Genomic DNA, 26,888 nt, shown 5'->3' on the forward strand with positions numbered 1-26,888 from the left:
TTGTAAGAGGCAACATCTTTGCATACAGTCCCAGTCCAGACCGGACCTTGTTGCGGAGGCTGCGTTAAAAACACTAAGTTTTCATTAATGAAATGTTGCTTGCAGCCATGTTTTAAAATAAACTCTACCACTTTCTTGCGGGTGACTTGCAACAGTCTCCAAGAGACAGATACCCCAGTCTGGAAATGTGCTTACAACATTGGTTCAAATTATATCGAAATTTAAATGTTATTTATAAACAGAGCAAGCCATGGAGGAAGCCTGAGCCCCTATTTCAGAGCCATTTACCAGCACTTGTTGCACTGCGGCGCTGAGAGGTGGGGAAGACTTCATTTTCCCCTTCTGTCTGCAGCGGTTCTAGCTGTTAAGTGGCCTTCTTGCTGGAAATAGTATTTGGGAGATTGGCACATACTTTCAAAGAAAATGTCATCTTCTGTTTCTCTGCTCAAAGCTTATTAAGTAACGCCCGTTGCACGTGCTCAGATGCGGTTACGGTGAAAGGGCTGTGTCTCTGCCAAGGCTGTGGGAGCCCACGCGATGGTTCCCAACGACTTTGACAACCCTTGGATTGAGCCCTAAGCCACTTCGTCTCCTTGGCTTCCCCGCCGCCTCCCCAGTGTTCCCAGTTACCGCACTGACACCCACCACGGGCAATGGCAGCAGGTACAGCAATAGGCGCATCCAGGCATTTGGTCACTGCTAGCTCCGATAACGAGAGAAATAAGTAGCACTAACAAAGTTAATACTCAGCGTTTTGATGTTCAGTGGAGCACTGCTGCGATGGTTCGCTTTGCAAAGCGACTGATGCTTTTCGTTCCCTTTGGTCATTTATTTATAAGAGGAAGAAAACAAAAGAAAATTAACCTGATGCTTCTACTGTGTCTCTACACCGGGATACTTTCCTGCAGAAGCCCTACTGATTATAAAGTGCTTTTGATTTGATTTCCTGGAACATTATGTTATTTTCAACTCCAACATGGGTTTATTTCAGACATATTTCAGATGCTTTGAATGAACAAAGATGCAAGGAAATGTATTACATTTGGGAAAATCATACAAATGGTAAACGTCTTTTCAAATAAGTTATAATGATATTTCAAGGGCGGTTTAGACCTATTCAAATTGCACGTTCTCATTACCTTTCTTAGCAACAGGCATAAGTCCTTCAATCTCCACGTAGTTTTGCTGCTCTCTCTCCACAATTTTCAATTTCCCTACGACTATTCAGCCGATTTATTATTTCCCTCCTGGATTTTAAATGCATTGTAACCCCATACATTTGTTTCACTCTCTCAGCTCCAATACTCAAGGTCGTTAATACCCCCAAAATATCCTTTGCTTATACCACAACTTTAAATGTGCTCTTTCTTGCCCGGTGGCTTGTTACGTGATTACCAGTGGCGGTATCATCTTGTTTTTATAGTTTTATGATTAAAGAGATAAAAATGAACTCAATTGAATAAAATGTAAGAAGGCACTTGCAATATCCGTGGCAATGGGGCTGCTCCTGTTGCACAGGCGGCACAGAGAGATGCAAAATTAATCTTTCTCTGTGTGCCGCTTGAAAGTTAACTGAGATGAAATAAATGATACAGCTTTAACGTTTGGCCCCTCTGATTAAGCGCTGCTTAAACATGCATCAAATTTTAAATCGATTGCATTGCACAGAGAGGCAAAGTACACGCCAGTCGAGATGGTTCAAATTTGCCTTAAAAAAGCAAGCGCCCTTGCCAGCCACATCCCCACTCCCACCTCGATGGCTCCGTGGGTCGCACTTGGCTGGACACTCCCCTTGGTCCTCTGCCACCCGGGAGGTGGCTCAGCCTCCCCACGGGAGCAGCCCCTGGAGAGCACCATGGGTCCCCACCATGCAAGGGCACCACCCTGAGCAATTTTGCTATAAAATGCAAAATTCATGGTTCAGCCAAACTCCAAACCTGCCAGTGGAAGCAAGAGGCTTGTGCGAGGCTGCTTTTCCCTGGCTATGCTGCAAACGTGAGGGGCAGCATCCCTCCCCTTCGCACGAAACCGACCCAACATTCCCTCCCCAAAACACCGTGCTCATCCTCCGAGCACATCGTCCATCCCTGGCAATACACAATTTGTGGGAATTCACCGTTTCCTAACGCTGCTGTGGAAGGCAGCCTGTCCGAGGGAAGGCGGTTGTGGGGGGAGAGCAGGACATCGCTGTGGGGAGCCGCTTCCCAGGGACCGGCCGAGCGCCGGCTGGCCGAAGGGCTGCGCTGAGTTAGCGCAGGGTAATTGCTGCTGCCCGCTGCCATACGGGAGTGTCAACAACGTTTACCATGCAGAAACGCAGGGCTGGAAGGGACCTGGGGAGACGAGGCAGCCGGTGCCTTGCCCCCAGGCAGGATCAGGCCCTGGCAGACCCTCCCTCACAGCTGATTTTCTAACTTGTTCCTCCCAGGGGAGTGCTCCTTCTGACACCCCATCCTCATCCTCCCTGGCACCTGCTCCTGCCAGCTCTTCTCCAGCTCCACAGCCAAGCCTGAGGAGCACCAGCTCCTCTGTAGCAGCAATTTTGGTAGAGGCACACGGGGAAACAGTGATGCAGAAAATTCAGTTGCGATTTTTTTTTCTCTGCGTTCCTTAGTAACCCATTTCGCTTGCTGGAAAAAACAACACAACTAACTTCTGGGCCCCCTAAATCGTTGAAGAGAGCAGCGCAAAGACTACGAACAAGGGGCATTAGATGGAGCAACCCAGGATGGGCTCCCAGGTCTCACTTCAACTCCTTTGCACCGGGCGTAATTCAAATGAGGGGAAAAAAGAGGGGACAGTGCCCTGCCAGGGCCATCCCTGACAGGGATGAGATCACAATGGCTTATTTCCATCGCAGGCTGCAAAGAGGTGTGAGCATGGAACTTGTGGACCTCCCGGAGCGTGTTTACCGGACGGATGAACCCGGGAGCTCAGACCAGACAGGAAAGTATCTGCTTTCACCCCTGCTAACCCAGACCCTCCCCTTGAATCACAGGCTTGGCTTAAAAACAAGAGGTTTATGTAAACGTATAGCTTGCTTTCAATTTGAAGCGTCCAATTCCTTCTTCTCTACTAAAAGGTTGTGGGTTTTTTTTTTCCATGCGACTCCCAGACCTGGAGCCTGCCTGGCGCAGGCACGGCCAGTTCTTCGAGCTGGGATTGGGGGAAACAAAGCAAAAACCATCACTGGGAGACTGGTGCCAAAATGCCCCATCCTGTCAGTGCCTGTACTCCTGTGGGTCTCGGATGCCGTGGCTTTGGTGTTTTTCTCTGGGCAAGCACGGTCCTGCATGCCCAGAGATGCCGCTCACAGCAGCAGCCCCCGGGAGCCGTGGCCAGCAGGGAGCCCAGGGATGCGGCGCAGCCTCTTAAAGCAAAGTTCAGTCTCATGTTCGACTTAGGAAAACAAACAAAAGGAAGGGAAAAAAGCTATCCTGTTACTCACTCCCAGGGCAGCCAGGCCATGCCGCCGCGGATGTGTTGGTTCGCACGACCCGCAGGCAGCACAGCCAGAGCATCCCGAGACAGGCGCAGCTGGGGGCCGCGGGCTCTGACGCACCCTTGCAGGTAGCAGGTGTCACCGGGCTCCCCGCCACCCACAGCCACTGTCCCATGGCCAGCCGGGCCATCCGTGTCACCGGCAGGTACCATAACCACACCGGCTCCCAGCTTGCCCCGGCTCCGGGTCAGCAGCCTGAACACAGAGCCAGCCTTTGGCTTGCCTGGAACTCTCCTGTCCAGATCCACAGCAAGCTTTTCCAGCGAGTTTTCAGGTCTCTTCCCTCAAACTGACCCTGCTTTACCTCTGCCACGGCAGGGTGCACGGGCGCCTGCTGCACACCCAGCAATGCGGACAACGCCCTGTCTCCCGCCTCCTCGCTCTTTCCGTGTCTTCTTACACATTTTATCCAAGTAAAATAGCCTTTGCTTCACTTTCCCTGGGAGTTGCAGTAAAACACCCAGATACAGGCTGCGTTTGTTCACTGAACTCAGGCTGGTGTAAGAAGAAGGTCCCTGCAACTGTCTCTGGACCAAGTACCTCAAATACTCCCATCTTCCCGGGCTGATTTTCCTGGAAGAGGCTGCAGCGACCTCTTGGGTAGTTTTATTGCTGGGAGAGAGATGTTGCAGCCAAGCCCCTGCTGCCCCTGCTTGCCACATCTTGCCCTCCCCACGTGGAGAGGTTTGAAAAGGAGGAGTTTAAGTGAACTAAACATGAAGAAAACAAAAGAAAACAACCCCAAACCCTGCACGCACACACACAACGTCCCTCACATTATCCCCCTAAAAAAGCAAGGAAATTTTGCACCAAGTTACTAATTCTTCTCAGAGCAGAAGCAGCCACTGGTGCATCTGCTCTCCAGACACGACCCCGTCGAGCTGGAGCTGCCGTCCTCAGGGACCTGCTAATTTAGCATTCCCTTACGAGGGCTACAGACCCACACTGCTGACTTGCTCTATGTTATCAAGACCATTAAAACACTCATTAGAGAAGGGCTGCGCGTGCTCTTTGGCCTACGGAGCTTGGCTGAGTTGCCGGGTAGCTGGTCAGGCTCCTGGAGGAGCATCCTTAAGAAAATAACGTCTGATGATAAATTTACGGCTACAGCAACTGCATATTAAGTGCATTTCACTCCAGCTAGTTCTGTGTCGCAAGTTGTCAGTACAGATTGGTGGGAAAAGACTATGAAATATTCATGAAGTTATCAATGGCACCAAGATGTCTAGTTAATTATGTTGCTTAGCACTTCCTCGCGGGCTCTGAATACCCAGTGCCGACCAGCTTGTTAGCGTAACTGCAATTTGATTGTGCCTTTGTGGCAGTGTTTTCTCCGTACCACTGACACACCACTGCGCTCTTGGACCAACTCCATCTTAATTAGCTTTGCTGCCACTGGAATTAGGCGACATGTTGTAGAAGTCGCTTAAATTAACTTCTGACTCTTCCTCAGACAGATGGGACCTCAGTACCCGAGCCTGCCTATTACGTTTGTTTAATCATTCTTTAAAGGACTGTCACAAAAAGACAACACGCCGTACTGCCTGGGTGCGTCAGGAGTGTGACCTTGGCTTCAGTGCTCGTTTTTGAAGACGAGTGCATTTGTTAGAAGGTATCTGAATTTCGCCAGGCAAGTTGATTAGTAATTTGGATCACAGCCTGGAGGTTCTCAGGTAGTGGGGCCCCGTTGGCTGGTCCTACTCACAACCCAAAAAGAGCCCGTGCTTGGAAGCTTGCACCCTGCCCCATGCCCCATCCCCTGATCCCCAGCGCGGGGACGCAGCACAGCAGCAGCTTGGGCTAGTGATGGGCTGGGGTCCATGGTGGTCTGTGACATTATGGTCCCCACCGCGGCACAGGCTGGACACGGTCTCTGGTCCGAACACAGAGCCCTGCTGATGGGCTTTGCACGAATGAGCACAGCAGGCGCAGGATAAAGCCCCCTGTGCTCCTCTGGCCGTGCAAAGATTGCATTGGAGAGCATCAGCCCGTGGCTGGTCTTTGACGCTCAAAAGACAGAGTGTCAGTGCCCTCTGTGGCCCGTTCCAGCCACGAGCTGTTACAGATGGAGATGCGTTAGCGCTACAGCCTGCTCACACCGTGTCTGCATGCTGTCAGGGGCTACAGCATCACCTTCTAAAGCTGTCTGTGCTGTGCTAGTGAAAGCTGGAAGAAGCCCAAACAGCATGGGACAGGATGTTTTGGAGTATTCCAGCCCAAATTCTGAACCAGGAAGCTTTAAGAAGTTTCTATAAACATTAGCAATGCTGGAAGGGGGGCTGAGGTGAGGTTGTTTGGTACCTGAAGGTCAGTGCGCTGGAGACCTGGCCCCATTGCACCTCCAGTCCCACCAGCCCCACCACAGGCATATTCCTCTCCCCACCCCAGGATCCTCTCGCCCAGCTCTTGCTTCGGTTTGAGTCTGAAGCTAGAGAGGGATGGTGCAGCCCCCATCATACCCCTGTATTTGGGTGCAGGACTGGACCCAAATACGTGAACTTAGTCAAGAGGCTTTTCTGAGACTTGCCTGCCTACTAGACTTTATCCGAAGCTGTGAGCAGATAGTGCTCTTAGTTTGCAGGGCTTTCCAGAAAGAAAAAGGGAAAAAAAAAAAAAGTTTCGCATCGCTTCCTCCCTGGAGGTTTGCTTTCAAGTTTCAGCTTCAAACAAGCCCAGATTTCAAAGTTTGGCTGGCTCCACCAGCGTGCGCGGTGTTCTGCATGCAAACCGCGCAGGACGAAGGATTTCCCTGCAGCTTCCAGAGGCGCTCAGGCCCCGCTGCTCCCTGCTGACCCCACGCACTGCAGAGCTTAATAGCAACATAAATAAAACTACATCACCTGCAGGAGCCGAGCTGACATTCACTTGCACATACATGGGTTTGGGGACATTTTCATCGTTTCTCTCAAGATGTTTTGTAAGATACCAGCAACGCCATCGTTCTTCTCTGAAGCGAGAGCATCTTCCTGGTAGGACCATATCACAGCATTTGCAAAACTCACAGCCAAGAGCTTCAAAAAGCAATGCTTCCACCAGTCATTCAAAACACTTCATCCTACTAAAGGCTTACTTTCATTCTGACACTGGTGCCAATTTACTTGGATAACTCTAACTTTTGAAGGCAGGCTTAATCTGCCGTACTGTGGCCTGTCTGTTGCAAGTCGTCTTTCCTTATTCCAAGCAATTTAGATCCTGATGCAGCGAGGCACTTAAGTACGTGCTTAAGTGTCATCTAATTCAACGCCAGAGCTTTAGCACTTGCCAAGTCAGAGTTATAATGCTGTAAAAACCTCTACTGTTATGTGGATGGGACTGTACGTGGCATGGTGCCCCTTCCACCAGGTACGTGCTGTCTCTGGGTCCTGGTCTCGCTGACCTGGAGCTGCTCAGCTAAGCACACTGGGTTTTTGGGGAATTAACAGCAAGGATGCTTCCTAGCTGCAACCACATTTCTGCAGACTCTGCAACGAATCCATCAAATCAAAGTAGGTTTGGAGTCCATGCTCCTAGCCCTTACTCCATGTCTGTTTGCACTGAATGTTATTTGTATAGAAATATCCATGGTTTGACGTTCATTCCCTAACCCATGCTAAGGTCTCCTGCTATCTCTGTGGTGATCCCCGAGTGTTGGTCCCCCCATGAAGCAAGATCAGAGTCCCTGTCCACAGGCCCCACCACTCACTTTTCCTGTCTCCAGGAACGCCGCTGCCCTCCCTGTGCAAACTGCCTTCTCTATAAAGGCAAGAAGCAGCTATCCCGCGCACAACAGCGCACAAATGACAACGTGATTAAACCGTCCTGGGTGCTGAGAGGCAAACTACTGCACTGTGATGTTCAAAAAGCCAGAATAATGTGATGGTTATAAAGACAGACAGCTCAGGCAAAGATTGCCTAGAGCGCAGAATGATTGTCAGGATGAGCAAAAATGTAGAAAATCATGTGAGTGTGTAAGCTGCCAAAGCCAATTAATCCAAAGAACATTTTGCAACCATTAGGCTTCTATTACTGTGCATGCATCGTAATTACTATGGGTCTGCGTGGATATGATGGCAGATCTTTAATGATACCGACTTTCTATTTGAACTTTAATTACTTCCATTGCATTTGTTTGTGTTGAATTGTTGCAGCATCTTAAAGTTGGAAAAATGGACTTAATTTTTAATTTGTCATTTTAAAGTGGCGCTGCACCCAGATCTTCCTAGAAACAAAGCAGAGGAGTCTAGAAGGGCTGCTCAGAAGAGATGAGAGATGCTGTGGCGCTGCCCTGTCGCGCGTTACTTTACAGGCAACTCATGCTGTTAATATCAGAGCTTGAAAAATAGCAGGAACATGGTGATCAAGGAAACTTCTGTTGCTAAAAAGGTACAGAGAGCACTTTTGCTGGGCAGCTTTGCCTGGACCGTTATCCTCTATGGTAGGATTGGAGCAGCCAGAGAAAGAAAACCAGAAAGCCATTTCACCTTAGAAATAAACGTGAACCCAAACCTTGCAGGAAAGGACTGGATCCACTCTTTGGGGATGGCTTGAACCAATGTTGCAGTGTCCTGGACCAGAACTATCAGAAACATCGTGTTGGATAAAACCGAGATTTCAACTTTGTTATTTGAGCTTATTCTCTGCCCAAAGACAAACAATGTGGATTTATGTCAAATTTAGCTTCACACTTGCTTTGGCAACCCATCCTCTCCCCGTTAAAGAGTACAAAAGCTATTTTATCAAAGAAAGAACATGAAAATATGGTATTTCTCAGCTTGCTGTACTGCTGACCTGAGTAAGTTGTGACAACTATTTATCACTTTTAGGGAAATTAAATGGGGTCCGTTTTTTAAGTCTAGTGAATATTCTTTTATATCTTTTATCCATGTGGTTAAAACAACTGCAAAATGCTGATAATAGGAAAAAGATCTGACAGGGTAAGATAGCTAAATGGGCTTTGTTCTATCCTAATAAATTTAAGACAGAGACCCCACTGACTTGCCACCGCTTGAAGCATCTTTAACTTCTGAAATTGAGTCTCAAGACTGTAAGTTCCCCACCAGATCTTGACATTTATAGAGCTGACATCTCTTCTGTACAGTGGGTTACCTGCAGAGCATCTTTCCAGTTATGGTACTCAGTTTCCTAGACAAGAAACACTGACCTGCGCTCTTTGCAGTCATTGCTACCTTCCCAAAGCTCTTCCAGCCCTTTTCAGCTGGTTTTCAGCCTAAAACTCTTTCCTGGTTCACCCTGGCTTCAGAGCTGCCCACCAGCTAGAACAGAAAGAGCCATTTTCAGTCTGTGTTTAGACTCTCAGTTCTCACCCTTGAACGCTTGCCCTCCAGGGCTATTTTCTTCCAGCCTCGTGCTTCCCCGGCTAACCAGGTGCTATCGGTGCTTCCCGACCGCAGCCTCCCTGCTCCACCCTGAGCAGACACCCCACAGATGAGGGGCAAAACAGCGGGGATTCGGGGCAGCACTGGCCCTGTCGGGTGGTTGGGTTTCCCAACCCACCATGCTCTTCCCACCTTGCAGCATGGCGGGGATAGAACAGAAATCAGACCATTCCCCTTACTGAGTCTAGCACATGGATTGCCAGCAGAAATTGCTGCTGGGAGAGTCCAGGCTCTTTGTGCCCGCCACCAACCTCCATCTCCCTTATTTCTTCGTCATCATTCAAACAAACAGGCATTTGGCAGAGAGTAAAGGAAAATACATAGATCAGACCAGAAAACTTGTTTTCTGTCTCCATAATGTTTATTCTCTTGCTGTTGTCCCCTCGTCCCCAGGGAAGTTGCATGCAGGCAAGCAAAGGACAGACTCTGGGCAATGGCCTTTAGCATTGCGCAAAAGATCTGCCTCTTTCTTCATCAAAATCTCCCTTGAATTTTTCCTCTCCAAACCTAGCTGTGATAGCCAGCCCGCAAGAGATCATGCCAGTCCTTTGGGGAAAGCTGCGCTGGACCGAAAGAAAATACCAAAGAAATCTCTTCATTTCATGATTTTAAAGAACCAAAACCCCCAACATTTAAAAGAGTAATTCAAGTTACATCAGAAGTGCAGCATTGCTAGGACAAGCGGTCATCTCAGGGCATGTGCCTAGACTGGCCTTTTCAAAGTCTCAAAGCCATTAGAGAGATGGATTTCTTTAGACAAGCCATTAACTGTTAATCTTTTTTTCCTCTTTTTTGGGGAACGGATTGTGAACTGTAAGTTACACTTTATTTTGTTTCTTTACCCAGATGTTATTTTAAGTGTCTGAGTTCTATAATTGCGCAGTGCTCTGGGCAACTGGGACGGAGAAACACCATATAAATACGGCTGCCTCACCTTTCTGCTAGCACTTGCCCTGGTTGCTTTAATAAGAGGAGCAAAAAGAAGAGAGAGAGAGAGGGGCAGGAAAGCCAGTGAGGAAGACATGCAGCCCTGGCAGTGAGCACTGCAAACAGGCAAAGAAATCTTCCAGGAAGGAGATGAACAACAACAAAAAAATCCACTTTTTGCAGGTCAGAATACATTGCTTTGTTTGTTAGTTTTGCTTCTGAAGGAGTCCAGAGAGAGGGACTCTGCTTATCTGCTTCATCTGCACATTGGCAGATGAAGGTTTTCAACCTGATACCCCTGTATAAGCAGCTCCTCAGCAAGCATGAGTTGGGGTAGCATTTGGGATATATTTTTTTTTAATATGTCTACATTACTTAGCAAAGGCAAAGAGATTTGTGATTGACAAAGCTTCCAGTGCCGTCTCCCACCTCCCTTGCCTGACCCGAAATCCTGCAGAGCAAAGCGAGCCCTGAGCTGTTCCCCTCCATCCCTGCCACTGTGGGCTTCTCTTCCCTTTTTTTTTCCTTGTTCTATATAAAACACACAGAAACGTTTCGGGCACTCCTGACCCACCAGCAAAATCTCTGCCCTGCACAGCCTTTCAGGACCACCGCGTTATGGGTATTTACAGCTGAATCCATTTCCCCAGCCATACAACTTTCTCTAAAGATCAATCTCTGACTGCCATACATCCTCATGACTAATCGAAACAGGCTCACGGGTATTTAAACAAGTTAAAAGTGCTCCGGAAGCCTGATTAAAACAAGTGGGCCAAAATCCAAATATAATTTTCTCCCTGGCCAGCCTTAGCAGTGGTCATAAAACGTGACTGGTTGTAATGTTATTAATTATTATCCCAACTCCTTTAGCAGCATTGTGGAGGCAGAGCACAAAGATCTCATTGCAAGTCGAATGGACAGCTTCTGAAGTGATCAGAAAGCCGATGAGCGCTCTTGGGAGCCCCTTTTTAAGCTATTAGTTATTTAAGCAATTTATGAGAATAGGGAGTTGAGTTGTGCTGGGAAGGAGAGAGTGGCTCCTTGCTCCTCGCCATGGAGAGAGCTTTCCTGGTTTGTCTACATCAAAGACTCGTAGCTGCACCTCCTACTCATTTGATCTTAATTCAGCTCAAAAAAGCTCCGCTTCATGCATTTCTAGGTATGACTTAGACATGAAACATGACGCAATGGTCCTTTGATGAATAAGGAAACATGGTCTGGGAATCATCTGTGCCAGGAAGATTCGATCTGATTTTCGGAAAGAGGTGAACACGTAACAATACACGCACATACATGCAGCTATAAATAAAGCAGGAGCTGTTTTGCAAGGGAACACTCCCTTAATTCAATTCATTGTCCCAGTTCATCTCTATAATTTTATCACCCTAAATATATTCACGCAGCCAGCGTTCTCTATGCAAATTACGATAATTTCAAGCAAAACACAGGGCAGCAGTAGGTGCTGTGGCCTAAGCATGGGGACAAAGCCAGGCTAACCTCTTGCTCCCAAGAAGCGACTGGTGGCGGCACTGGGGGACGGAGCTGGCGTTCCCGGGACAGGAGTCCCGGCTGCCAAAACCCTGGTCTGGCACCCGCCTGCTTCCCACGGTCCCCGAGCAGCCGCAGCTTCTCAAGGAAGGACTGCAAAAACCCACTGATAGGTCCTGTGAGACACATTAAATAGTTTAACTGTTTTTGGAGACTTCTCAGTCACTTAAATGTGCTGGAATTAAATAAATGCTGTTTCCAGCACTCTCTGTAAGGCAGCCGGGCTGTAAGCAGGCAGTGTGGTGGGAGGCAGGACAACCCCAAATTTGCAGTCCAATGCTACCCCAGACCTCCTTCAGGCTCTCAGGTGTAGAATCATTTACGTGGGAGAAGACCTTTGAGATCATCAAAGTTCTGTTCCTATCTTGCTTGCAGAGAAGTATCCCCTGATTTTTCCCTTCTGATTTTCTTCTGAGATGGTTAAATAATATTTCAATTATTTGAGGACTTTTTTCAGTACCATTCCTGGCAGTGTGTCTGGGGTAAGTGTTTGCTCATGGGGCTGTGCCATGCTATCTCTCAAAACAGTGATAACAGATGGTTATTAAGTCTTGGTGGCTTTCATTTAAAGGAGGAAACCACAGGCCAGTGGTTTCTGTCTAAGAAGCAGCAAATTGTTTCCAATGTGTCTTTTGAAGCAGGATGGCCAAGGTAAGGAGTGCCCAAACCACAGAACACAGAAATCAGAGTGAACGAGGAGGTTTGGAAACCACCAAACCTTAAAGGGTGTATACATAAGAGATTTCCAGGGACTCAGACATCTGAGCAGAGCAGAAAGGTATGCTTTTATAGCAGAAAGACCATGCTTAACAGCTGGATCAGCTGGAGAGAACTGTGTACATAAGGGGAGGAGAGATTCATTATTCAGGAGAAAATATAGCAGGGACTGGAGATCCTCCTAGGACATGGGCTTAAGTTCAAAAAATACTCCACAGTAGTGAGGAAAACACTTCACAGAAGTTTGCACAAGCATGGCTCTGACTCTGTCAGCGTGTTTCCTCACCTCACTGCAGACCAGAGCGATTGGTTTATGGAAACTTTAAGGCTGCTTGGTTTTACCCCAACTGTCCCATGTATGGGGGTGACCCAAAGGTTTTGAGAAGAGTATGTCACAGTTATGCGACCTTTGGTGAGTGAAAAGAGAATGTAAAAGAAAGGCTGAATCATGAAGATAATTTCTGCAAAGGAGCAGGATCCCCAGAGCATCGTCTCAGCCTGCAGATGTGGCTGAGGAAGACCACCACTGCAGCCTTCCTGGAGGCAGGGAAGGCCGAGAGCAGGTAGGACATGTGGTGGATGCTCCAGCAGGTCCTGAGCAATGCCCTCTTCCATCAGCAAGCAAATCTGCCTCAAACCAGAGAGGGTCAAGTGTCAACAGGCCCTTCTCTCCCAGCCAAGAGCAACCAGCACCAGCCTGTGTCATCAGTGGCCTCAAAGACTCCAACCACTGCAGAAACCCTGGGGGCTGTGGTTGGCACCATTTCATTGGTGTTTGTTCAAAAGACATCCCAGCAAGGCTTGTGAAGGAAGTCTGCTTCATAAACCAACATGGAGCAAAGCTCAGCTTGGGTTCAAAAATTAGTACCCTTCTCAAAAGACTCCTCCGTGGTCAATGAAGAGTAATGTAAAGGACAACAGTTTAAACAAATCAAGACAGATATTTTTACATTCATCGTGTGTTGAAGCAATGCTTACGTTGTGGGTATACTGTTCTCAGTACACTGTTCCCCATCTGTTACACCCTAACACGGTGTGGGGAACTCCCCAAACTTCATAGCTACCAGAATGGTGAGAGACAGTTATATATCCTAGAAATCTATTGGGGTTTTGCAAAAAACAGGTTCTGAATGACGACAGTGGGCTAAAAAGGCACTGTTAGCACACTGAATGCCTGACCAAAGTCTGCTGGCATCCACAGAAGTCTTTTAGTGATTTTAAGAAGCTATGAATCAAGGCTGAATAGAATGCCACACACCACAACATTTAAAACCAAGACAAACTCAAGCAACTTTGAGAAGTAAAAAGATTTACTTCACTGCAGCCTCCATAAACCCCTGCTAATGCCGGGATTCAGGCTTTGAGGACCAAATGTCAAAGGCTTCTCTAACATGGAAACCAGCAAGTACTAATTTTTGTAAACCTCCTCCCAGACACAGGCATTAGCTCAGGGGGAACAGCCGTGTACCTACTGCTCCTGAAAGTCTAATCATTCGTTTCCGTATTTCAGCCTTTAATAAGCTTCACTTGAGGCAGCTTTTAAAATAAAGCCCAAAGCTTGAGTGAAAGCCCTTCATCCCATCCCTGTCCTGGGCAGCACTTTTTCCCCACCCTGCCATGAGTACGTGTCCAGCCCTGAAGCCAAAGGCAATGGGGTTGTCTCAAACACTTTCTGTGAGATCAGCTCCTTTTGCAGTGTGTCACTCTCTGGATTATTGAAGATGCGGTGCCAGGCCCCATAATACAAATAATTTCTGAAAGAAAAATTACTCTTTTAGTGTCAACAGCACAGAGCTCTTGATAGGCCAGAAGAAAACAAGCTGCAAGGCATTTTGTGAAGGCAAAGAAATGAAAAGGCTGTTTGCCTGCATTTTACCTTGCACAGATGGAAAAGTAGTACATAGGCACACTGACACTCATCACTTTTAATAGGTGTCCCAGGGCTAAATCCTCACTCACCGGGCTGAAAATTTAGGGGCAAGCCTGCAACTCATATACTTCAATAATAGAAGAAGCCATTTATACAGAGATGTGAACTATTTAGACTCAAAGTGTTTCATTTCACTTAATTTAATATCACTTAACACTTGGAAAACTTCTATAAATGAAATCCCTAGAGATTCAGATCCCTACTGTGTCCAAATGCATCTGGAGAAGAAATGTGTCCATTTTCTGTGCAACAAATGTTCAATTGCAGATTTTCTGGATAATAAAATCCCCAGCCTAGCTATTTAATTATTCAGCTGACTGGTGGAAGAATATGAAGGTACAGAAATCTAAAGCTCTGGGAACTCTGGAGTAAATTCTAACAAATGTTTGCTTTTAAAAGACACCAATTAAGCTATTTAGAAGCTTGCACTTATGAGATAATGATCATTTAATAATTATGCAAGAAAGTGCCATCTTTGCTCTCATAATCTCTCCTCATACGGTCAAAAATATTTTCTTTCTTAGAGCTACATAAAATAGGAGTACTCTTCATGCCGGAATTTTCAACCAAGACCCTAATCCTGTAATGGGAGGCATATGGCCAGACTCAGTCATTTCAATGGGCACCCATGCAAGCATGAATCTCCTGCCGTAAAATCACTGCGCTGAAAAATGCCCAAATCACACAATTAGGTGCACCCTCCAGTTATTGGGGTCCTTGCTCCTTCCTCTTCTGCCTCTAGCAACTCCAGGAAGGTCATCATACCTTTGCCCTTGCTCGATATACTAATGGTGGAGAGCAACCAGTTGGTGCCATCTGCAACGTACCATGTAGAAATGGAAATGTTCATGCGTTTTAAGGCTTAAAACCCCCATACAACACAGACCCACAGTCAGTAATATTCCCTGGTTACAGAGAGCCTATGATCTAAAGGTGATGGTAGTGTGCCGTGCAGCTGGGATTTCAAGCAGGAAAAGGAAGAAACAAGGAGTGTGTTGTAACGCTAAGCCATCCCGTGCAGCTGGAGTGCTGCAGAAATGACACCACCAACCATACATCCAGCCGGGATTTCCTTCAAGTGGAGGGTCCACCAGGAGGTCCACCTCGTCTGGTCCACCAGACAAGGGGTAACAGTTTTAAACTGAAAGAGGGGAAATACAGATTAGATCTCAGGAAGGAATTCTTTACTCTGAGGGTGGTGAGCCCCTGGCCCAGGTTGCCCGGAGAAGCTGTGGCTGCCCCATCCCTGGAGGTGTTCAAGGCCAGGTTGGACGGGGCTTTGAGGAACCTGGTCTGGTGGGAGGTGTCCCTGCCCAGGGCAGGGGATTGGAACTAGGTGATCTTTAATGTCCCTTCTAACCTGAACCTTTCTGTGATTCTATGATTTGGGCTTTATTACTGATGGTGGAGCCATGCAAGCAGCCAGTAAGCGATCCAGGGCCAGAGCTGGGATTCAAATATGTTCTCATGGCACAGACTGTTGTTAGCCACAATATACTTCTAGCATTAGGCAGTTTATAATTACGTTACTAATTGCATCACCAATTGAGTACAATCTGCCATTTCTGGAATTCTCTCCCTAATCAAACACTGTCCCTGAGGCATTAAAAACACGCTGACATGCAGCAGCAGGAGTGGCAAATCACAGCATCCTTGTTATCCCAGGATCCCTGTTGAGCCGCTGCCAATCAGATAAGCCCGCAGGAGCCTTAGCGTGCTCCAGCCAACTCAAACTGTGCCTTCGCTCATACTGCAGCAGCCAATGCAGCCCAAATTGCTGAGGTGGCATGTGGGAAAGAAGCATCTCCCACCCCAGGGCAAGACCCTGCCTCCCGGGGCTCACATCAGGAGGTGACACAAACTCCTGGTGCCCACACGGATCCAAAAGAGACTGAAAACTGTCCTCCCTGCACTGAGGTTTTGACTGTCTGGTTCAGGCCACGCTTTCTGCAGACTCATCGCTGTGCTACGAAGTCATCTTTTCCTACAGCCCAGAGACACGGCTGCTCTGATGAGCAGACAGCATGTGGTGGCAATCAGGCACCAATTTGGGAGAGAGAGAGTGTGGGGATGTCATTCACATGGACATCCTTCTTCAGAAGGACCTTGCCACAGCAGCCCAGGAGCCCTTGGAGGAGGCATGGCAGTGACCAGGCACCGGGCCAGCCCTCCCTGCTAAGGAGGCAGCTTGCAGCCTCTCCAAGGAGAAAGCCAGCTTCCAGCTAGCCAGCGTGCTGGCATGTTTGCCATACCCTCCAGTCCTCTTTGGCAACAGAGAATGTGCACAATGTGGCTTTGGGAACGGCTTCACTGTCTCTCCTCCACCACAGGTTAACCCATGTGGAGACACCCTAGCTCTTCAGGCACGGGGAGGTTCCTCTGTACCACCTGTGTGGGTCTGGAGATTTTCCCCATCCCTCAAACATCCTCCTGAGAAACAATCTGGGAGACTGAGACAGTTTTTCAGACTGTATTGGCCTTGGGGGACACAACTTATTAAACTGTACCTCCTCTTCTCCCACCCCACTTTGCTACAAGTTCCTGCTATCCACTGATCGCTCTTGTCACATCCAAACCGCTCACAGAGGAGCTCCTACTTGCTGCTCCGCACCTCGCACCACTAAGCCTGGTCCCTCCTGGCTTGTTACGACAATGCCAACCAGTCAACCACTCTTGGTTGCTTTATTTTAAAAGCCTATCTATCCATCATGGCTCTTATTAGAAGGGGAAAAAGCAGGAAAATTGCACTGCAAGAATACAAAGCAAATGTCCCAGTAAAGCCTGTGCACGATGCCATAAGACGCTTATAGTTATCTAGTATATATAAGATGCTTATAGTTATGGCTTCATCTTTGCAGAAAGGTCACTGAATGAACGGGAGCAGAAAAAGAAAGCGATGGCCTGGGACCTGTGTGTCAGAGGGCTGCAAAGGGTGACACACTCGGGCTGTGACCCAGGGGCTGCGCTGGAGCCCCACTCCCTGCCCTCACTATGGTGGGCCCAGGCTTCCCCGCACAGACCCTCTGGGCCCAGAAGTGCCACGAGAAAGGTTTCATGGAGTTCACCTGTAACGTGATAGTGACACCAAAAGCTTTTGTAACCCATTTGACATCCACTGAGGAAAAATGCCACAATGAGTTAAATATTTAAGTAGAATAACAGTTCTAACCCAGCCTTTCCAGACTTAGGCCCCTTCAAAATGATCAGTCTCCTGGACAAGCAAAGACCAAGTGAAAAGTCGTCAGATTTGCAGATCACTTCCCCTTCCTGTGCATTGATCTTTCTAGATCTGACACAACTTCATGCCCTGCATCTACTGCTTGCCCAGGAGGCCTCAGTAACCTCTAGAGTTGCAATATTGACTGGTTTTGCCTCAATGCAACTCACTGGAGGCAGCACTGGGGCAAGTCATCAAATGCCTTGGGGCTACTGAGTCCCAGCATGGGCAATACCATTCGGAAGAGAAGAAACCTCCACTAAACCCTGGCAGACCACACCACAAAACACGTCACAGGACCCCAGTTGAGGTGTGCTGAGGCCACCTATGGCCTGCTACCCAAGGGGACAGCATCTTCTCCCATCCTGGCACAGTGTCCCCATAACCCTGGGTGATGGCACAAGCCATCTTGAGGAAGATTTTGCCCTCTCAGGTGCAAAAGCTGAGTCCACACTTTGGATGCTGAACAGAAAGACTGATTTAATATTTCTTGACAACTTGTCTTCTACTGTGTGGCTTTGTTTAAAAGGGAGAGAGCAGTTGTTAATGTCTACAGGAAGAGAAAGAAAACAGTCATCGCTCCACTGGTCCAGCAACCCTGCTGCCGCCGCTGTCTTGTCAGGGGAAATTAGCTGGAGGGGTGCGAGTCCTGCAAAGAAGTTGTGTTTTCTTCCAAAATTGTTCTTTGAAAGACCTCAGATGGCCTCTTTTTGACAGTGATACTTCCCTCTAAAAGTTTCCACTGGCTCGAATTTCCTTCAGAGTCAGAGGCCGGGCTCGTCAAAGCCGGAGGGAGCGAGACGCTTCCCTGGGAGTGGGTTCCTCAGGAGCACTGGGCATCCTGGAAGCTGACCTCTACACGAAAGGCACGCTGGGGACAAGCGGGGGAGGAAATACAAATCATTTGCCTCATGAACAGACAAAATTTTTCCTAGCTGTTCTCACTTCATTTCCAGTGGAATAATCTTGATTTCTCCTGCCAGGTTTCTGCAATTGGCCTGTGCTCTTCCTACCATTGTCGTCATTCCAGCTAGCCCTTGTCTGCTCAGGAAATTCATGGTATGTATATTTTTGCGCATGGTGCTCTTGAGATGTCTGAAAAATGTTCCTGTGAACCAGGCACTGATGTATCAGTCTCTGGAGAAGATAAATTTCTGTCTGCTTCCCACATCCCTCTGTTAAGATACAATGTGAATACAAATTTGTTTGGAAAGGTTGCATTAAAACAATAATACGTCTTTCTCTTCTAATATTTTGTATAACGCAGCTATTCTCATTTCATATTGAAAATACAAGATATCAGTATTTGAACAGATATTTGGCTTGGTTAGCTGAAGATGTCTCATAACTGGCTAATGCTGACTTTGCCTTTAGGATTTTTCTGTCTGATTTTTGTAACTAAAATGGGAGAAAATACTGAGTCTTTGGTGGTTGCAGCTGCTCTGATCAGTCAATAGCTCTGCAGATCCCCTCCTCCTGCCCCCAGCCCACTCCCCAGGTCTCATCGGCTGCTCTGAATCCCCCTTGGTGAAACCTCTGGGCTGGATCAGCTCGGGCTGATCCTCTCCAGGGCACAGCATTTGAGCAAAGCAGGTCTGAGCCCCACAGTCCCCTCGGCCACCTCCCTGAGGGCAGGGAGCAGATCTCCAAGTGCCTCCAGGATCTCCCAGTCCTGCACAAGGACAAGGCATGGCTGGTTTCTGTGCCAGGCAAGGGGGATGTTTGCAGCGGGCTGGTTTCAGGGGCACAGGCTGGGGCAGAGGCCACATTCCAAATACCTGAGGTGACAGGAGACAGTCACCAACAGCCACTCTACACAGCTGAGCAGACATGGGAGGCAGTGGCGAGAGGTGATGTCTACAGCCGGGACCCCCATCTCCCTCCCTGCAGCCCCACTTCAAACACCGAGCTGAACCTCACGCCCATTAAAGCTAATGGAAAAGGCTATTCAATGGAGCTCTGGAGCCAGCCAAAAATGATGAATGAAAATTGTTTAACAGTTGTATAGCCAGAGGCCTGACTCTGCCCGTGTTCACAGCTGCATAAATCCCAACAAGATGAACCCGCTGGGCCTGACAGGCTCCGCTGTTTCAGCCATGTCCCCTCGTGTGCTGGCACCAGAGCATGGGGACCTATACCTGCTAGCCATCTCAATTCCAAGCAACCTTCCCTAGCCCCTGCAAGCAAGCGGGTCTTGTGCTGCAGTTGAAGCACGACGACTCCCGCTTTTATAGCCCCCAGCTCCTGCTGCCAGTCCTCACAGAACCTGGCCATGGTGTCACAGGTGGTTCCATGAGGAGCACCACAGGGTGCTCCCTGGCGTCCCTCCATCCCCCTTTGCAAGCTGTGAAAGGCTAGAAAAAAATACTTCTTAATTATGAAACTAAGCAAAGAAAGCACAAATGTAGGAATATTGTCAATGAACAGTTTGCAAAACAAATAAAAGTACAGGACTGCTTTCAAGATAAACTCACAATATTTTCCAGGACAACGAACCCACAGGAAACTCTTCCATCAGCTTGTTGGCAACTCCCAAGTTAAATGCCAGTAATCCGACAGTGAAGAACTGGCATCCTGCACATCACAGGTTTAGAAGCTCACCAGTTTCACCCCCCTCTTTATGGCTAGTTGCGTTAACCTCATTACTCATTACAGGCATTACTCATGTCTGTAACAGAGATTTACCTTTACACACATTTTGCACCCAAAGCAATGCACCCCTAACTCCTACCTTGACTGCAAAACAACTCAATGAAAAGCTGCCTTTCCCTCAAGCCCATAAGAAGGTAACCGAGATCTTAAGAAAATCTGCCATCCTTCCTTATAAGGATGCATTAAGGGGATATTTATAAGCATTGGGTATCAGCTAAAATAAACTTTTTGTCTCATGTTCATGCAGTACCTAGTTCGATTTACTCCAAACGTAATGAGATCTTTGTGCATGTTGTGCAGAGTCCTAGTCCTTCTGTCCCCGGGTCCCATGACACGTGTGATGGAGGCCAACGTAGTATTTATTTGCTAATTAGCCTCATTACAGGCAAACTGGAAGCTCTTCAATCTACTTAAATATGCACTCAGTGCTGCAGAGATGCAACACCTGACAAATTTGAACTGATAGACAACACTGATCTCTGATGCAGGTCTGGTTAAGGAATGAAAAAGTCCATCAGTCACAACCATTCTGTAATAAACATCTCTCCATTGCAATCTGGCTGACACCACTGTCCTTCACCGAAATTAACTGGGCAACCCCAGCACAGATAAATAATCCATAAAGGGATTTTTCACAATAAAATAGCCAGATCCTGGATGTCAAAGGCAAGGGGCAGTTAGCAATACTGTCCAAGAGAAACTGGAGGAAGCAGAAAAACACATCTAGGCCTTTCCTTGGACTGGGAACTAGCAGCACATCATAGGCTGTACTCAAGTACTCTTAACAGTAGTTCATCTTATTCAGGCAATTTTCAATAAATGTACATACTTTTAACATCCTACATATACATCAGACTCCTTTTGCAGATAATGACACGAAAAACAAGGAGTTCCCTTAGTGATGATGTGCCCACGTAATAGAGACAGCGTCTCAGGAGCTGGGGAAGAGCAAAAAAAATGGATTATTTTTTGCATGGTAAAAAACCTTGCAATTTGGCTCATGATATGTCCTTGGACAAATCTCTCATTTTGGCCTCATTTAGGGAAAATTACCCTGTAATGGCAGCAGATGAGACTTTTGGTTGATCAACAGTGAGTGAAGAGGGAAGGATTTGGCCTTAGCAAATACTCGCTTCTGCCTCCACGTCCTCACTCTACAGCATTTTGTTACTGAGGATAGTGCATGGCACGGCATGAAAACCCACCATTCTCTCACCTGCGAGGCTGAAATAGTGGTGCTGAATGTACAATTAAAATGAGAGAACAGAAGCAAAGTGAGCAGCAAAATATTTGCATTGTTGTAAACTGCCAGGTTGCGTGAACTGTGAAGTCCCCAGACTACTTTGGGATAATTCGGCACCTTTCAACTGTCACATAAAATTTCATGGGGGATGATGCTTGGCATTGTTTATATGACATTAGCTTCACCTTTTCATCCTACTGGGGACCATCAAATGCAAAGTTGGATTAAATTTGGCAGATCACATTATATATGGGGAAGTGAGAAATATTGCTGTATCACAATTGATTTTCCCAAAGGCACCAGCCAACCTCTGATATTTTGATACTGAGGCGATAAATAATTTTCCACTGGTAATTTCCATATTCAGTAAGCTGAGAAGTTTTTCTCAGTATGCAAATGAGATTTATTTAAAGCAGCATTTTATGTTGCGTACAATTAGATGGAGTTGGAGGGCTGCAGGACTGTTTTTGTCTTGGGCGATGCTGAATGGACAGGAGCAGAGGTGAAGTCCTTCATGCAACATAGACTTCGAACTAAACCAGATTTGCTCGCTGGGCTTGTCACGGCTGGACAAGAGACATGCCAGGTAGGAGCATGTGGGTAATCAGGAGTTTTATGCCTTGGATGCTACAATTATTTTACCTGGTTGTAAATATTTGGGCAGACGTTGAAATCAGCAGGTCACACCAAAGGTTTCAGCGAGCATCAAAGCCAAGCCTGATAAATGGAGGAAACTTCCCAAGCACCAAGTTACGAGACTGCATTTGGGTTGGGTCTCCAATCTCCTGAATTCTTATTTATTTAACAACAGTACTGAAAGGCAACCAACACAGTTGAGTCCACTGATCTTGTAGTTAAACACAACAAGAGGATGAAAGCAGTGCCCAGAAAATGAATAATGAATTTGATCATCGACATAAAAAGGGAGACCTTGACCCAGCTGTGCTAAAAAGAGAAGCCTGGCACCATCTTCAGTGGGACCTACTTCCTTCATGACACCAATGCTAATTGAATAGACAAAGTTCAAGGTGGTTGTTCCCCAGTCCACCTTCACTGCCTGATAGATACAGCTAAATTTCTGCATTGTCTTCTCCTAAAGCTCAGGAGAAGTCTTTGACCAGCTCAGCAGGTCCCAGCCCCATGCATCATTCGGTGAAAACCCCCCAAGACGTTTCTGATGGGCTGGACGGGAGAGAGAGCAAGAAGCAGGGGAGAGATAGGGCTGGAAGGGCTGTGAACAGCACAAATAAAACAAGCAGAAGCCTGTGCAGTGGTGCTGTGTCCTGCTCTCCCACCAACCCCTCCCACCTCTGGACCCAGAAGAGCCCTCAGGCTCTTGCATGCCCTGCACAAGACTGAGAGGATGAATTACCAAAAAATAAAAGTCTTTCCTCCAAACAGCTCCTTCTTATCTCACTTGCAGGAGAAAACAGCCTCCGGCAGCACAGCAATGGGAATGTCCAGGAGATCCCCTTGCCCTGGCCCCACAGCTCCCAGCCAGACTGTGGGGCACGCAGTCCCCCCTCCCACCAGGCCCAGCCTCGTGGCTCTCCAAGAGGTGCTCCCTCAGCTCTGCCTGCTGCTGGCTTGCTGCTCACCCGGGATGACAAGGTTTGTTATTCTGAGTCATCCTCACTGCGGCTGCTCCGCTGCAGGCCCTGCTGTGAGCATCACTAATGCGCCTGTTTCCAGTTTGCACACCACGTGAAAGCTGTTTAAAGGAAATTTAAGTCCCATGGAGAGAGCCAACGCTAGGTTGTTGTGTCTCACAAACTCTAATTTGATGAGTTATACGCAGCCTTTACACTCAGAGATGAGTTTGGCTCCCCAAATACATTTGCATTCGTCACTATCGCAAGCCTCGTGATGTCTTTATGGAAGAGCCTGCCCTTCCCCAGCCAGCCTCATGCTGCACTTTCCACGAAGGTGCTTGCAGGCATTGGAGAACAGCCCATGGATTAATCACACCTGCACAAGTTTGCTGATGCTGGACCTCTCCAATGGTCCTGCATGCTGCTATATAGTTGCACTGGTTATTAAATTCGCTTCCTAAGGCTCCACTTTCAAGCTAGAAGTCTCCTTCTTTATGTAATTCACGTTACTTGCTTCCTTCTGCCTCTCTCCAGCAGGCAGAGGTGCGGCTCAGTGCCTGCTTGGGAATCTCTGCTGGCATAAATGGGTGCATCACTATATTTTTTTGGTGCCGTTCCTCTCACTTAGATCTGGAGAAAGTTTGATCTCGTGAAGTTAAGAAGACTCCATCAAGAAATTTTTAAATCTCCCTATAGGGAGTCTGGTTCTGCTTCTTTCTAGCGGCATATGAACTACTGCCTGTTAATAAGGTGTTTCTAGCCGTGGTCTATAAACCCTTGTGTCTTAATGCACTGACATAAAACGCCACATTCATCTGTACATCAGCTGCTGTGTGCAAGTACTGGAGGGATCGGAGATCTGTACCAAGTTACAGGCTGTTGGGGCATAGCAAAGCAATCAAGAACCAGCCCACTCAGATCATCATCCCTCCTAAACATGTCACACTATGCTTACTACTTCCTTTAGCAAAGGGTGTTTCTTGGTGCCTGAGAGTTTGGTCCCCATCTTGAACACTTTTATAGGAAATAACATTTTTGAAGTGACAAAGCAGCTGCCTTCCAAATAGCAGACCCCTTCTCCACATCCCGATTTAAAGGCTGCTATCGATTTGTCCTCAGAAGAACACTTGGGAGTGAGAGCAGTCCATGAAACGAAGTCTCTCCTCCTCCCAGGGAGCTCAGCCTCCCCCAGAACTTCAGCCGCGACTCAGCATGAAGGAAAAGAGAGAAGAGTCTGAGTCACTTAAAGTTTCTCTTCCTTGAGGCTGTTGCAGATACGATAAACCATTTTTGTTGTTTATAAATGCTGCCTAGAGTTTAATAAATGCTCATATGTATTATTAATCAGGAATATTAACCCCAAATCCTGTAATAAAATGACTCAAGCATTTCAAGCCATCTCAGAGGCTTGAAAAATCCTTGCAAGTTACTAATTAAGCTACATTGGAACAATTGTTCGGTAAATTTTACAGTCAGGTTTCATCTTCTCTTTGGAAAGGGCAGGCTAGAAATTTATGCAACGTAAAATGGAAGCTAATGAATTCGGAGAATATTCAGTATGGAACATGCATCTAACAAGTGGGAATAATAACATTAACAGTGCTTTGAGATAATAGACTATTTAAATTCATATTTATAGAAGCTGCAGACTAATATGCAGTAATCTACGGTTTAGATGTCGTTTCCCTGAGGGCACCATCCAGAATACACAGGGATACAAATTTTTAAAGTGGAAGAAAACACTCGCTTCTCCCAAGTTGTGATACGCAGCGAAGAGAGGCCCTCAGAAAGTACGCTGTGCTGGGGATCTTGAGTGTGGAAACATCATATGGATCTGCAGGTTGGCCTCATGCTAGAGGAGACATCCGCGATTTGGTCTCCTTAGAGCCAAGGGCTGCCCCTGGGCTGGTTAAACAGCAAATAACGGATGCTCCTGTCTGGGTAGAAACACTCCACCCTGGTAAGGGCCAGTGCCCGGAACGTGCTTAATGGTTGGCATAAGCAAATATTAAAAAGTAAATAAAGGAACCTATTACCAATACATCTGGTACTTCAGGGCTTTATGCAATGGTTTTTCACAGGTCGGAGTATCCGCAGATCTCATCAGCAGTTACAGCAATTCCCATGTGATGGGAATCCAGCCGCGCTTATTTCCACAACTGGAAGATGAGTTTTGTAATGATAAATGCTACATCTCGCAGGGTTCAGGTTCTGGTGTCCAGCCAATTCATAAAGCCTTATAAACCTCTTCTTTTCCTCCCTACGTGGCTGTACCAGTACTGGCCTGTGATGAAAACTGTGAATCCCCTCCCCTAAGCCAGCCAACACAAATCATTTAATTCCTGCTCTGCCAATGGCTGCATTTTAGCATTGTCTCACCAGACCTGGAGCTGAAGGAAATTTGGACAGCCTTTATTATAGCTGTGCAACACCACATCCTGGCTTTTGATCTCCAGCACTGGCGTAAATCAGGACCTCAGGGACCAGAAGTCCCTTGGGGTAGCGTTTCTGTGGCCCACATCAAACACTGCTGGGAAGCGCAGATCCCGCCTTTAGTATTTATATCATGTTTCCAGTTGTCTGCAGTGTTACAATGCCAATGATTTATTCATTTATTTACTTCACCCTTTGCATACTGTTTGTAACACAGAGAGCAAGCAAGATGCAATCATGCTGTAGCTACACGTTCTATGAGGTTTTGGGAGCACCACCATGTACTTAGCATGGCAACGAATGGCTCCCCTGGCCTCTGAGAGCACCCAGGTGAGCACTAGCACCACTCCTCAGGTCCGCAAGACACACCAAAAGTTGACATAAGGCAAAGCAGGGAAGAGGATCGCTCTGAGAGCAGCACCCCAGGGCTGGGCAGAAGTGGAAGGGTAAGAGAAGTTCAGGGAAGGGAAAGGGAAAGCACCACGATTATCTCTATGATGAAATTCAGAACTTTCCTGGGACTTTCTCAATGGACTGACGAGAATTCCTATGACATGAAGGAAGTCTCGTAATGCTCTTGCCCCTTGGACTGCAGTAACTACTCTTAGTCTAGTGCTGCAAGAAGAGGAGATTAGTCTGGTACATCCATCGTTTCACCCTATTTACACCAAGCCTTTTTCTCTTGACCATAGCAGAAACAGACCCTAACAGACACAGTTCTTGTTCAGAAAAACTCCCTGTAGAGCCCTGGCCCAAGCAGCTGGGAGGGTGATGTTGTGCACTTCTGTCCCCTCTTCACCCTTTGCCTCCCTCTGGGGCCACAGCCACCAGTCCAGCCTGGGAGCTGCCGGATGCACCACCATCCCCACCACGACCTTGTCCCAAGGGTCGATATGTGCATTTGGCCCCGAGTGATGTGTGCGCACTGTGGGGAGCTGGCAAAGCTGAGAGCATGCCTAGAAGTTGTCACGACTGCAGGTTGTAATGAGGGCTGGGGCTCCATTTGGGTGCAAGACTCAATTCATAACAGCTGCCCATACCTCTCGCAGCAGAGGAGGGTATAAAACATCTGCCAGAGACTTCTGGGTATCTCAGAGGTCTGAGCAGCAGGGACTGGGTGTCGGGCTGCCATTCGGATAGAGGTGTACCGCACAGGATGCTCTGCAGTGCCTGGCCCACAGGGATAGCCGCATGCGGCTCCACGACGCACACATCGGTGCTGTAATTCACTTACACTGATACGCTTCATGAGGCTGTTCATATAACCTCTAATTTTTTGCAGATGATGGAAAGCTTCTCTCTATATCCAGAAGGATCAAGCGGTGTCAGGCAGCGTAGCAAAGCTCCCCAGCACAACAGAGGAGACTTATGCGGCTGTAACCTCATGCACCCCCTCTGGAATAATGCCAGGCAGAGTCTTGTGCTTGCAATAATCCTCACGCTGGCTGCTTACACAAACACAGAACAAAACAACCCGGTGCTTCTCAAAGTTACAGTCTTAAATTAAATTCCTTGGGCAAGACCTGAGTCATCTCAGTCCTCTTTTGTCTTGTATTAATTTTAACTCTGTTCTACGAATTTCATGACTAAGAGTTACAGCTCTCATACGTTTCCTGCTCAGGTTCCAGCAGGTCACCTGCTTTGATCTGGCATCTTTGCTTGTGTTTAGCAGCAGCTAAACTTTCTCTGTGCTCTCCCTCTGGCTCCCCAGCCCGGCTGCAGCAGGCAAGGACCCTTCCTGGGCTACACACG

This window comes from Rissa tridactyla, chromosome 10, assembly GCF_028500815.1.
Source record: "Rissa tridactyla isolate bRisTri1 chromosome 10, bRisTri1.patW.cur.20221130, whole genome shotgun sequence".
Lineage (NCBI taxonomy): Eukaryota > Metazoa > Chordata > Aves > Charadriiformes > Laridae > Rissa > Rissa tridactyla.